This window comes from Branchiostoma belcheri, unplaced genomic scaffold (genome assembly GCF_001625305.1).
Source record: "Branchiostoma belcheri isolate BF01 breed outbred unplaced genomic scaffold, Haploidv18h27 scaffold356, whole genome shotgun sequence".
Classification (NCBI taxonomy): Eukaryota; Metazoa; Chordata; class Leptocardii; order Amphioxiformes; family Branchiostomatidae; genus Branchiostoma; species Branchiostoma belcheri.
In genome coordinates this window covers 69,681-84,724 of record NW_017803972.1, presented here as the reverse complement: position 1 = coordinate 84,724, position 15,044 = coordinate 69,681, and the positions used below count along the sequence as shown (strand labels likewise).

The 15,044-nt window shown below is 41.4% G+C and overlaps 1 pseudogene; it reads right to left on the bottom strand.

The window, feature by feature from the left end:
* Window positions 1–550: 550 nt before the first annotated feature.
* On the bottom strand, window positions 551–9,452 carry LOC109475934 (annotated as a pseudogene).
* Window positions 9,453–15,044: the final 5,592 nt, after the last annotated feature.

Below are 15,044 nucleotides of genomic sequence, written 5' to 3'. Positions count from 1 at the left end.
AAATATACATGTATGCTAATGTAAACAAATTGAGAGCATACATACAAAGACTGGCTGGTTCACTTGCTGCCTTACAAAGCTTTCCTTAACCCCCTTCTTCGTGTGCCACCTCCTAACAGTGCTTACAACATTCACGTCATTTGGATTGTTTCTCAATCTTACCAACTGGGCCTCAACAAGGTGCTCTTTTCCTACCACTACCTCAGCCTTTAGTTCCGGCAGCTGATGTAGAAGTGGTGTTGCCGTTAAAGCTGTCTTTACCTTCTTCCATCTGTTGTTCACTTTACGTGACTTGCATCTCCCCGAACGGCATCCGTTGTGTTCGGGGGGAGGGGGGTGGGGGTCACGTGATGTCTCATTCCACAGTTTTTGTATTATTGGAGGCGTGGTGAGCTGGAATCTGTAATGGAAAAATTGTATCCCATAACATGGCGGCGGGGCGCTTCGCCTGCTTCAACAGATTCTCCCGTAGCGTTTCTGGGCTCCTGACTGCGGTACCCGCCAGCCACCGCACCGTGTTCTCTAGCTGGGCGATTCGCTGTCTGCACGCCTATGGGCACAGTTTAGCGATAGCATCTAAGTTACTAGCAGACAGGAAGAGTGAAGCACGGAAAACAAAGTTGGAGGGGTCATGTAATAAAGCTGATGTTGGACATGGATGAGACCAGCATTGGTTTGTTTGTTTGTTCACCTGGGAATTGATGGTAGCGATATTTACAGATTGCCTTTACTCGTCCATACAATACCACAGGGAACAGCCAATGTGGCCTCGGAAGTGAAATCGGTGTACAAGGAAGAGAGTTTTACTAAAAAGTGCAGCTCTCTATCCAATGAGTATTGGTATAGCTGGTATAGCTTACATGCATTGTCATACACAATGACATGCGGAGGAGTGAAAAATCTGGTTCGGAATATCTCAAAGGTCATGCAGTCACAGCCGTAGCAAACATCGTGTCGACAGAACATGGTGAAGATACCAGGGGTCAGTGACGGGTGTGAGTACGGCTCCTTGCGACAGCTCCCTGTACTGCTAGCGGAGGGCTTGGTGTACCTTGGCAGCCCGACCTTTTAAGGTAGCCTGGGGAAGAATGCGAATTTCGATGGTGCTGGGGATACGGCGTATGAAGCAGGAGATGGGGTGGCAACGTTAGCAAAGATTTGCCCCAGGATGGCGTGAATCTGATGCAGGTGTCGAATGTGTTCAGGGGTGGATGCAGCATATGGGAAGCATAGTGTTGCCTCTCCTCTTAACAGCTTCAGAACCAAGTCTTCTGCCTCCCTACCGCCTGCAGTCTGAAGCATGCGACAACCTGGAGTGTTCTTGACCAGTTCAGAGGAGTCTCTTGTACGGTGATGGGCATGTGCGACTGTCGCCCTCAGACTTTACGCGTCGCAAAACGGTAGCAAGCTCGTTGTGCTCTTCCTTGGATAGGATTGAAACGAGAGTTTTGAACTCGCCGTCGCTAAGTCCGTTTTTGCTCCCTGCCCTCTGTCCACGTTTCTCCCCACTGTACCGCAACAGCAGCAGTGAGTCCCTTAGCTTGCCTGCTTAGACTTGAGGAAGACGCGGTCGGCATACTTCGACCCGGCTACACTTGACCCATCCTGAGTGCTCTCCTCGGCCGATCGGATGCCGCCTCCGTTGACGCCAGGAAGTCACGCCTGAACCCGATTGCAGTTCCGTCGCAGATAATCACTGGTGGTTCTGGACCACACAGGGGACAGCAGAAGCACCCTCCCCGTCCCCAGCTCCACCTCCCCCATCATCATGCTGACGGGAGTTCTAAGCGTGTAAAAAGCAAATCCACCTAAGAGTCTAAGTTGAACAACACCAGTAAGATCTGTTTTATTGGAGATTGCTGTCATACCACTTGGTCCATTTCCTGTAAGTTTTATCTACTTGTTGATGCCATAATTTTATCCTCTGCTTCAGCAGAAAGTTCCTTTCAGCATCTATATCTGCTGGGGACCAGGTGTGAATGGCAACGTGGTCCCGAGTGAACTCGCGGTTGTTGCCACATCCGGAGAATGTTATACCCAGTTCCTTGCCGTCTATTTCATATTGAAAATGGCCATGGGTCCTGCTTTACGAGTATTGTGTGTTAATATACAGACCAACAGTAACCTGTGTTAGGATCACCTATCAAAGAACGTATATCCGTACACGTGTACATCCTTCCTGCACAGTGACAGGAAATGTCAATTTTAAGTCAGTTATTGAGCTCATAATGATCAGGTCTTCCTTAAGTTACCGGTAGTTTGTTGCACTCAGTGTCCTCTTTATCCGAATGCCTATTTGTTGACGTATCCTAGACATGTATGTCTAATATCAAAGGGGCTTCTGTCCACATGAAGTCTTATTACTGGGCCAATTCCGTTTAGGTGGTGATTGAGTTTCTCTTTTTCCCTTATTGATCAGACCCACGTCTCCAGGCATTTTTTTTCATTGCACCAGCTTTTGACAATTTAACAAAATTATATACTTCAATAAAACCCTGTCCATGTCTTGTTACAAAAGAATGACTTTCTCCTAAAGTAAGGAAACCTCATAATGTTTTGAGCAGCTCTCAGACTGGTTTCTTAGGCCATGTCATTCCGATTCAATGTGGGTAGAACTGAGAGCCCCGATTCTGTTCACCAATGGACGATGGCAAGTCAAATTTAAAGCAGCTGCCATGGAGGATACGTGGTGTCAGTGAGTTTCGTTGGCTTTGGGATGACCTGGCGCAGGCGCACGGCATGGAGGAACGATTGGTTGTGGAGGCGAAGTATTTCACGTTGACATCTTCTTCAGCGGGGAGGTAAGACAGGTACTTGATTTCGACTAGAGGAGATGAGTTCTGTGACGTGTGGAGGCTCTGTCTCATGCAACAGTTAGAGTAACAAGGGTAACGCGATAATCACAGCCCATTGTCATCTCCTTGTTGCCCAGTGTGGCTGGTGGTCGGTAAACACGCTGTGGCTGTGTCTTCAGCAATGCCTGCAGCTCTTTCGATGTCTTCGCCCAGCCAGTGCCCAACAAGGTCCGAGAAACAAGCTCCCTGACTAACTCTGCCTTAGACATGTGGTCCATTGTGGTCAAGCCATCTGTGGTCTTTTCCCATGTCTCGTCTCCTTCCTTTAGTAGCTGCATGCGGTCAGCCAGTGACATATGCCGCAGAGGTAGCAGTGTCCAGGCATTTTCAAGTTTTGATGTTGTGGGGGATCTGCAAACCAGGCGGTGTTCAGAAGTGGAGGCTTCCCGCTTATACAGTCGACTTAAGTTTCGGGGTGATCCTCAAGTTCGCCAAAATGCATCTTCGTCATCGTCACGAACGTGTTGGGGTCCGTGAACCTCACATCAGCTGCGCTGGCCTGAACGGATCCTGACCCGACCGCCTGCACGCTTGGAAGAGGGAGGTTGGGGTCGTTACACGGCTGACCTTGGAAGTTCACAATCTTGATCCGTCTTAGTTTAACCACAGGGTCGAAGGGTTCCTGTGCCTCCCAGCTGGGAAAAGCCCAGTCTCTTCTAAGTTCCCATACGGGACTTGAAAAACACAAGGACTCTAACCATATTGTTCGCGCTAAATACGACACCAATATTACGAGGCAATAGACTTTTCCAATTCGGGGTAGTATCGAGTTCACTGCGTTTCCTGTTGCAACACAAGATCAAAAGAAGGCTACAATATTCTAGAATCCAGTCTTTATTCTTTTACATAAACTCGTCACAAATTAGCGGGCAAAAATGCAAAAGCGTCGGAAGGGCCGTTTAATTTTGGGGCACTCTGTCTGACCAAGAAGGTGTAAGACTAAAGGAATATTTACAATTGAATATAAGCACGTAAGAACCATGGCGTGAAAAGAAGTGTTACATTATGTACTATTCTCTCACCACATGACCCCATGCCGTCTAACGCAGTGATTAGCCTGTTGCGATTGTTTAGATACATTGCCTGATGGGCATTGGCAAGGAGGCGTTTTTTAACCGCAACGTTTGTTCTCACATCGACGTTTCTGCGTCACAATGCTCTGACTGACCGATTATATTGCAAATATGCAAATAAGACGCCAACATATTGTAAACATACGGTGGTCCTCTTCTTAGAGCCGTCCGCGCGGGGTGAAGACGATCACCGTCTTTGTCTGTAAGATCCTCTTCGAGTTGATTGAGCAGAACGTCTATGTTTTCGGTTTCCTTGAAGATTATTATCGTCCCTGTCCATTCATCAAGGTCTGCTGGGATGACGATGTCCATAACTCTCCCGAAAACCTGAATGTCGTAAAAAATCATACAGCCGTGATTAATTTGAAATTTCTTTTAATTCGATCTGTGTAAACAAGAGCTAAACATTACATGAGTACAGATAAAATCAAACTACAGAGTGACTAACAACTCGCAGTCATTGCGTCATCAACTGACCGGTCTCTGCGTGGGAAGAGCACGGCCAGCTCTACAAAAGTGGACTTGAATCGTTCTCGGTATGTCAACATAAGAGACAAATGAAACAATCGAGCTTTAAATACGTTTCCCACGAATATCTACACACAGAAGAATAATAAAACAACTATGCTCTGAATAGATATTCTAAATTTCCATTCTAAATGAATTCAGAAGATGTCGAGATTTGGGGAACTTTCTACGCACCTGTCATATTTTTGTGTGAATGACATCTGGACTACCGTCAGCATGTTACAACAAAATTATGCCGGAGCCGATTTCCTGGTCGTTGGGTCTTGCAATATATTCCAGACGGGAGAAGATAAGGTTTGAAGGAGCTAAGGCTATTTTCAATGGACATGATATCAAGCAGCGTCGACGCTTAAAAGCACGTAGTAGTGCGAGTAGAAAAATATCTAAAAAACGCGACAGTTTGTAGAACATACTGGTAAAAAAGGAGTTTGGACTTTGAAAAAGAAGTGTTTCCGACTGACTGCTGTCCTGCAGTGTAGACATACCGAAGGTGAAACCACCAGGCATCATAACATTCAGAAAGCAAAAACTTGGTGGTGTGATTTTCCTTGACAGCGCCCCCAACAGTCATCAGGCAATGTAATCACAACATATATGACTTGCTGACAAGTTGACAAGAGAGTTTATTACTACAGGAAGCAAACCGGTCAAAAGTGTATCGGAACTTTTCAGTTTTCTTTTAAGTCTACTGTGTCATTCACGTTCACGTGTTATATTTATTTTGTTTCTATGCACAATGGGATACTTTAAATAAAGGACGATTTGTATTAACGTCTCTTATACGCTAGCTAAAAAGTGAAATTTCTTATGCTTTAACATTTTGTCATGGCATTGTCTAAAAAGAGCTGACAATAGGGGCTTTTCATAGTCGTCATAATAGTTGTAATGTAAATAGTTGTTCCAAAGTGTTACCTTTCTTCAGTTACCCTTGTTGTATTTTTACCGGTCACCAGTTTTGGGAGACAGTGTGTGACTTAAAAAAAAAATCTTTACGTATGGTACATCAGGACGGGGGGCTGAAGTGGATTATAGCTCTTTGTCCCAAACACCCTGGCTTCCAGCTTCTTGTTCAGCTTTTCATTTCTGCTTTTGCTGTCCTTTATCTCATTTGTTTTACCTCATAACGATCACGAATGAGGCAGAATCCTTGTAGATTTAAAAGAAAACTATTGGGTTACACTCTACATCTGCAATTTGCTAATTGTAATCCTGGTAATAAACCTATGTATGGTAATGTGTTAAATCTGAGTTCGTTCGTGAATTTGGTATTAGTGTTAGCTGTATCTAATCATAATAGTATCACTATCAGATGCTCACCATCATCCAATTATTGTTGTTGAGGAATGAGAACTTGACGAAGATCCGCTTGGGCGTCCACGCAAGGCCAAGGTGAGCGGAAGTGGAACAAACCATTATGGTCTAAAAAGGGGTAGGGAATTTTCCCGACCAGCCTCGTAACCCCTGCTTCTCCTATTGGTTCAGTTAGTCCTCACTACTTGTGAGGATGTTTCTGACTCAGGGAGAAGAGTGGCTGTTACAGTTACAGGCTAGCTCTATGCCTAGAAGTGACCAATGGCCTTGCATTGAGCGACACCGTTAAAAAAGGGCACTTTGATGCTAACCAGGCGGTTGTCGGCTGTTGATTTGTCGCATGTACCAGCGCCCACGGGGCAGGGGTACCAGTAGTGTCGATCTGGCGAGAGACAAGAGCGTTGATATTCTATTGTACCATCTGATTTCTCAGTAGGTGACAAACAGTATAGGGGGTAGTTCGCAAACAGACCAACTGCTGTATTAGGGTGATCCAACCTGGAATTAAAAGCAATATGCATTCAGATAGCTTTTCAAGGGCTAAAATGGCGTCCGGCAAAACACTTCATTTTTATTTTATTTTCCGTCATATTCAAACAGGGTGACCCATTCAGTGTTGGCTATGCTTTTAGTAAGGCCCCGCATTATTCAAGTAAACAAAATAATAAAATTAGGATACAAAAAAATGATCAGGACAATGATAGTAAAGAAAATAGTAACTAATCAATAACAGTAATAAATGATAATAATAACAAGAAGTACAAATTGACATGTTCATTCTTTAAAATTTATTTACCCACACCTTCCGAAGTATGTAAAATTGTAAATGTTGAAATAAAGCCTCTGTTCAGGTCATGTTTCGGAATGTTTCAGATAAATTGTACTTTCACCATGCAAATTGTTACGTTTAACCTTGATTTCACGCAAATGAATGATGTACATTTTTGGTGCAAACCTGTCTGGTACGTGGATTTTAAGGCGATAGAACTCCTCCACCCCTGTTTTGCCCGTTGCTTTTGAAATTAGTTCCTTTATGGAAGCTGTTTCCGCCTTTTCGACGGTCTGTCCATTCGCCAGCCTTAACAATAGTCAACTCCATGCTTAACATTTTACTAGGGTCAACATTCTCTACCGAGGCTTTATCCGCAATAATTGCTTTCATCTTCCACTTCATTGACAGTATCACATGTGCTTGGGTATGATGGCATGTCGTGATACGAAAGCTGTACATGGCATCTCGGAATCTTTGCTTTCATGACAAGCTTTTGCCCCTCATAGACCAAGAGTGTGGTGAGTGGCACTGGGGCTTGAGGTTGCAGGCACTGCTTCCACTTTCCTTGTAGGTACCTGCGTTGATGCTGGATTGTTGTCGAAAATGTTGCAGCTTGGTCTATGTAAGAATTAGGTTTGTCTTCCTGGCGGATCAACTGGTCATTCTCGATGTACCAGTGCACCCCATAGCCTGGGAGCAGAAATTCTGCAACTCTCACAGTTTGTTCGAGCATCCCTACGGTACTTCTTTAGCATATTGATTCTGTCCTTCAATATTTGCTGCTTGTGAAATCTTGTTTTGTTGGTGGTTATTTCTGTCTTCTGCCGGAAATGTGTCCTGATAAAGAGGTTGGTGATGTACCCTGGCTTTGGGTAGGTTGCTGCATTGCCTCTCCTCAGCCATGGCCCCCACTCTGAAATTGTTGGGAATGTGATCCTTCAGGGAATTAATGTAGTTCTCTATGGCATCAAATAAAACAACACAATGTACCAGGAAGCTCGGTAAAGAAGCACTCCAAGAAACTTATTGTTTTCATAAAGAATAGTATGGCGGCTAGGGCACGACATGAGTACGCGTAGTGTTTCTACAGAATTATTGTCGCAAACGAGACGGATTTAAACTCTGATTTACCTTTGGATCTGTAAACTGTATAATAATTGTTCCTAATGATTTGTATCAAATGGACGAAGCCTCGTAAAAGTATAAAACTGTTACTCGTGTTGGCCCAATGTTACAACGAATTTTAAACCAAATACCCACGCATTGATTCTGTAATAATGTGATTACTTGTAACCGATAACAGCTCGTCGTTTTATTCTTGAATTATCGTTGAGCTAGAACAGCATAAACCAAGTAGTCTTCATCTTCTTGCACAAACCGTTGAGGACAAATGCACAAACAGATAATTACAAATGTACTATGAGAATTATTTAACTTTTTACAAGTATATGAATTATTATTGCTGGTATATCAACGACTTACCATATTTTCCACGACTTGCCCCCCCCCCCCCTGGGTCGTGGTTCTTTCTGTTCTGTTGAGCTGACTTCAAAATCCATAACGAAGTGCTTCACCCGTGGGTCCTGGGGAAGCATTTCTTTCACTTTTCGGAAAACCTATAACAACAAAATCGGTTCGGTCAATGTCGTGTTGTCATCTCATCACTGATAAACCACAAAGTGCAAATACTAAAAAAGGTTGTTGGCGGTACCTTTGGAATACGTTAATTAATTAAAGACATGGTGACGTTATCTGTTTAAAAGTTTGATAATAATAATAATAACCTTTATTGTACATTGATGGCCTACCGGGCTAAGTACAGGCGAACAGATGAAATAGGTAATATACATGTTTGTTGTACAAACAGCTCTAAATCTACTCTAATGCAGAAGTTCGGCTTCTTCTCGTTTCTTTGTGATGTTAAAAACATAATTTGAAATGGGTTTGTATGATACAGAATAATCAAAGCGCATAAGAAAGATACATTTTTTCAATAGTAGGCAAGAATTGGAAGTATGGAAACGTACTTGTAATATATTTAAAAAGATTATTGCTTTCATTACTATATAAACTACAATCAATAACAAAGTGGGCTTCGTCTTCTTTGAGCTACAAAATTGTTCAGATCCTTTTCTCCAGAGGTGTGCGGTTGTGCCTTCCTGTTTCGATGCTGAGTTTATGGCAGCTGATTCGTAGTTTGGTGATTGGTGGTTCTTTGACTTCCGTTTGGGATTTTAAGATAATGTTCTTCATTATAAGTAGATTTGAATATTCTGTACGAGCCCAGTTTGTAAAGGTGGGGGTGAGGTTGTCGGATAAAGACACTGTGTATTGTGGTGTGGAGCGCATGTTAGGCAGCACCAATTTGAACTCGATGTACTTGTTCTGCCAGATTTTTTTTCTTTTAATGTGGCAGGAATACCCGTGTCTAACGGGATGTGGTAAGGGGAGGTGGAGGGAGGGGATGTTGTAGGGGAGGTCTAGGTCACGGTTGGGGAGAGGACAAGCGCAGGGGAGGTGGTCTTAGAGGCTGAAGTGACAGTACCGCCCGTACCTAGGATGTTCGAGACCAATGAGTCGGTGGGCGGCGGTTGCAGGTTTTCCAGATGTGCGGGCGGAAGCGTCGGGTGAGGCGCGGGCGGAAGCGTCGGGTGAGACGTGGGCGGAAGCGTCGGGTGAGGCGGGGCTGGCGGCGCAGGGGGTCGTGCGGCGATGGAGGCCAGGCTTTGCTGCAGTGTCTCGATCACCAACGTGAGGGCGCTCAGCTGAGCCTGGATATCCTTAATCTGGCCGGCAGCGGTCCGTCGGCGTCTTTGTCTTTTTCGGCGGCTTCTTGGGGACGGTGGTGACAGAGGGTGGCGGGTCGTCCACGGCACCCCCTCCTGAGCGGCGCTGGGACCGCGTGGCCGGCATAGCTGGGGACTCGGGAGGAAATAAAATTAGAGTAGGAGGTGGCTAACGAGGTAAGTATGTGTGTAAGGAGAAGGTTGTGTTTCCGCCCGCATATAAACCGCAAATATGATCAAATGTTTCCATGGGACAAGGCGTGGCAGAATGTGGCCCGGATGAGACCGGTGGCTTGAATAGTTTTGAAATCATAAGTAATGCAGATAGTTACTGACGTAAAGTAAAAGGCCTAAATGACACGAGAAAAGGCATAACCGTGTAGAAATAGAGGGGTGAATATTTGTCTCGAAGATGTATCGGTGCAGCTATGAGAAAAATTGCACCACAAGATACAAGAGAAAAAGCGCAGCAGTGCAGGAATAAAAGTCATATGCGCCACCAGTTGCGATCAAAGCTCTCAGAGGTAAGGAAGTATGATTAAGGCGTATCAGTACAGCCAAATGAAACTGTACCAACGGATACGACACTTTTGCAACAGAACAGATAATGATATTTTAGGGAGGGAGTGGGGGGGGGGGTGAGAAGAAATATTTAGAGTGTGATCAGACGAGCGAGCTTTTGTGTGATCTGGATGGAATGAATGATTCCCACTGCCCGTGTTTGTTTGTTTGTGAGACCATGCCAACTCAGCCGCGTAATGTGCGTTACGTTACCGAGGATGGGTCCCCATATGTGTTAGATTGGCCTCCTGATTGTAAGCTAACTCTATCTACACATCCCTACCGTCGTTACTCCTCAAGGGCACAGTTGTTTCTGAAGTCGACCTTACAGCCATTGTACCTCATTGATAGAAGCCGGGTGTTATTGTCAAGCTGTAATGACAGCCGTCCGCGCCGGAATGAGACTGTTTGTAACCTGTAATTACTCACAGCAAGGTTCGATAGTCTCTAGTATTGCACCGGAAAACTGTTATTATTGTAAGACGAGTGGTAAGCGACGCCAGAAGGGAAAACTTACCTCCCCATTCCGTATTTGGTTTGGCCCATATGTCGATCTATTCCACTATACAAACTCAGTGTATCAAAGATATTTGAGATTGGAACGTTATATTGGGAGGGTTGCACAGCGTCGCAACCTGGTTGACCGAAAGGACGTGAACCCGGGGACGTTGACCTGAATGGTTAGCAAATAATCTCAAGGTGGAGGTCAATGGGAAGGAACGTGCTTTTACTCCACAACCTGGCACGGCAATATTCCGGAGGAAAGCCAAAAAGTTGATTGCTTGTATCCAAATTGAAATACTTCGACCAATCTGTTCACGAATTTATAATAGGCTTATTTATAACCTTACAAAAGATAAAGTGGCATGGGATGATAATGTGGAGTCAAACTCACCGAATCTAACCGTTTTAATAGTGGCAAACGTAGTAGTAATGGCAGTATAAGTTGTTCAGACAGCAGTTGTCTGTTTTCTATATTGCTGTGCTGTACCGTCCTTGACACTGTACAAGCAATTGGGCATGATTTCGCAAATAAAGTTATAATTGTATCTAAACTGCAGTTCTATATTTATATACTGCACTTTTTCAAGAACCAAATGTAACAAATTCGTGGTATTTCTGGTTAATTAGCATTACATCAAATTATGTATTTAGGAACACATGGCTTGTATTCATATCTTGAGGCTTTGATAGCAGAAAATCCATTTTATAGTGTAATTGTGTTATACTGTTCTACAGCAACTAGTAGATTGCGTTTGATATAAACCAACGGAGAGGTATAGATCTTTTAAATTTTGATATTGTTTTCTAATCATCCTTTACTATATCATTAGGCAAATATTTTTATACAAATTGTATCAGATCCCATATTTCTATCTTAGAGTTATTTTTATGACATGAAGATATCGAGATTATTGTAAACAATTCCAATCTAAAGAATGAAAAACAAAATAAAGGAATTGTTATACAATGGAAAACAACTAATCTTAGTCTTTGGAGAAAAATAAATGACCAAATGAATGAACCATGGGATTAATATTAAAAAAATAGAGAAGGGCTTTTACTCATCAGTAACGTTTTCATTAAGCTTTTCATCCATAAATCACAACGTGGGGTGCGGCAGAGTGCTCGAACCAAGAGGTCCCAGGTTCGGGTTCGATCAAAATGACCCCAGAGAGAACTACAATAGACCGTGAATAAACGTATCATTTCATAGTGTTGGTTTAGCCAATATGGCACTACACTTGGCAGAAAGTACCTTTTTACTACACCAACCTTTTTACCTGAGTTTTTTTTTTTGGTGTAGTACATTTGTTAATAAGCAATTAGTCATTTGACGTTATCATGGATGACTTATTTTGTCATGTATTTACTTAATTGTTATCATTTGTTATCATTTTGTATGATAACTCAAATATTATGTATTATAATCTTATAGTTTTAGGTTAGTTAGTGATTCTATCTTTACGTTTAGTTGTGGTGAAAGCCTTGAATAGACACAATTGTATCTACGTTCCCTCAGCACACTCTTGTGTTTTTCCTTTCTGTCCGGTTTGAATTTTTTGTTATGTGCGAATAAAATAAAGAAAACGAAAATAAAGAGAACAAAAAAAGAATACGAATACGAAACTGCAGATCAGTAGAATTCAGTCATATAGCTCAATGGACAGTGAAGACAGAGAACTACTTAAACATCGAGTAGGAAGAAAATCCCCTGAAATATGACTGTTTCTTTGCCCGTTAGATATTCATACACACACGGGCCGTGGCATTATAGGACTTTATTTCTCGCACTAAGACGCAGATGGTTCTTCCATGATCGTAGAAGGGCCAATCTAAAATAAAATCTGTTTCGTCATCAATATTGTTTGAAATATAATATTTACAACAATTTAATAACTGACGTAATAAAATACTTTGGTAGTCAATCATTCACCGGCATGATGGAATTTCGGTCACAGAAATTGAAGTCTTCTCTTGACAGCTGCAAATGTGCAATCCTCCAATAATCCTATAACACACGCTAATAAAATAACATAACAACTTCATTGGATTTACCACAAATTAGTAGACGCCTCTGGCACCAACGGCCTTTTTCTGCTAAAGAGTCAATTCTATTACGGGAAGTAGAACCATATCATCAGTAATAAGATTACCAGCTGGTATGGGTATATCAAAATTCTACAAGTTCAACGGGTACTATGTATTGCATTATGTTGAAGATAACTACAAACTAAGAACTAGTACATTAAAAAAAAGAATTGCACTGCTGACGGGACCGTCCTGTCAATAACAAAGTATTGCACTGCTGACAGGGCGGTCCTGTGTACTTAAGAGTCATTGCACGAGAAAACCGGGCATATTATTTTTCAAATTTTTTCTTCACATAAATTTATTAAGGCAAGAAGCATATATTGCTTATTTGACGCATTCTACTAAACATGAAAAGAGTAAAACGCGATGACAAAATACACACATAATTACAAATTGGGTAAAAGAAAAAAATGAGTATCAACAAAAGGAATTGGTGATCTATTAATTACAAGGATCTACATGAATGTACCAATGCAGTAAATAAAGTTTTGAACTACTTTAAAGACATTACAGATTTGTAAAGGTGTGAGTGATGTGGACACTCTTAGCAGTAATTATCATTTAAAAAAATCAACTGTCATTGAGATGCTGTAGCTCTAATGTGTTGGAAAGATGACAGAGTACTTCTTTGACTAGTATAAGTTTTCATCATATATCATTGTTGCAAGAGTCATATTAATTTCGGCACAAAGATGTTCAAAGATATTCTTAGCACTAAAAATATTAATAGTGTTGACACCTTGGAGGTGGATCGGTAGACATAGTGATGTGTCCTCAGTGTCTATCATCTCAGATCGACATACTGAGTGCATATCGAGCACTCCTGGAGGACATACATCTGATTATTGCCATCGATCTTCCAGATGAGAATAATTCCCATTATTCCAAAGATACATGGACAGAGATGGAATAATAGTAATAATGTATCTAACCGTTTTTAAATAGTGGCAAACGTAATAGTATAAAAACAATTTATAAGTTGTTCAGACAGCAGTTGTCTGTTTTCTATTGCTATACTGTATCGTCCTTGACACTGTACAAGCAATTGGGCATGATTTCGCAAATAAAGTTATTATTACATCTAAATTGCAGTTTTATATAATATACACTGCAGTTTTCAACGACCATGTGTAGCAAATTCGTGGTATTTCTAATTAGCATTACATAAAATTATGTATTTAGGAACACATGTCTTGTATTCATATCTTGGGGCTTTGAGAGCAGAAAATCAATTTTATAGTGTAATTGTGTTATACTGTTCTACAGAAACTAAAAGCGTACGATATAAACCAACGGAGAAGTATAGATCTTTTGATTTTGATATAGCTTTCTAATCATCCTTTACTATATCATTATGCAATTTCTTTTTTATACGAATCGTATCTGATCCCGTATTTCTATCTTATAGAGTCACTAAGCATATGGCCATAACTAATATACAACAAGTAATAGTTAGAATAGCATCTGTATCATTATTTTTATGATTTGAATATATCGAGATTGTTGTAAAACATTCCAATCTAAAGAATGAATGAAAAATAAATGACCAAATGCATGAATCATGGGATAAATATCTAAAAAGAAATCGAGAAGGGCTTTTACTCATCAGTAACGTTTTCATTAAGCTTTTCATCCCTAAATCACAACGTGGGGTGCGGCAGAGTGCTCGAACCAAGAGGTCCCAGGTTCGGGTTCGATCAAAATGGCCCCAGGAGAGAACTACAATAGACCGTGAATAAACGTATCGTTTCATAGTGTTGGTTTAGCCAATATGGCACTACACTTGGCAGAAAGTACCTTTTTACTACACCAACCTTTTGACCTGAGTTTTTTTTTGTAGTACATTTGTTAATAAGCAATTAGTCATCTGACGTTATCATGGATGACTTATTTTGTCATGTATTTACTTAATTGTTATCATTTGTACGATAACTCAAATATTATGTATTATAATCTTATAGTTTTAGGTTAGTTAGTGCTTCTATATTTACGTTTAGTTGTGGTGAAGGCCTTGAATAGACACAATTGTATCTGCGTTCCCTTAGCGCACTCATTTTCCTTCCTGTCCGGTTTGATTATTTTTTATGTGCAAATAAAATAAAGAAAACGAAAATAAAGAGAACCAAAAAAAAAAAAAGACCAGTAGAATTAAGTCATATAGCTCAGTGGACAGTAAAACTAGAGAACTACTTACACATCGAGAAGGAAGAAAATCCCCTGAAATATGACTACTTCTTTGCCCATTAGATATCCATACACACACGGGCCGTGGCATTATAGGACTTTATTTCTCACACTAAGACGCAGATGGTTCTTCCATGATCGTAGAAGGGCCAATCTAAAATAAAATCTGTTTCGTCATCAATATTGTTTGAAATATAATATTTACAACAATTTAATAACTGACGTAATAAAATACTTTGGTAGTCAATCATTCACCGGCATAATAAAATTTCGGTCACAGAAAGCCTGCTCTTGACAGCTGCAAATGTGCAATCCTTCAATAATTCTATAACACACGCTAATAAAATCACACCACAACTTCATTGGATTTACCACAAAT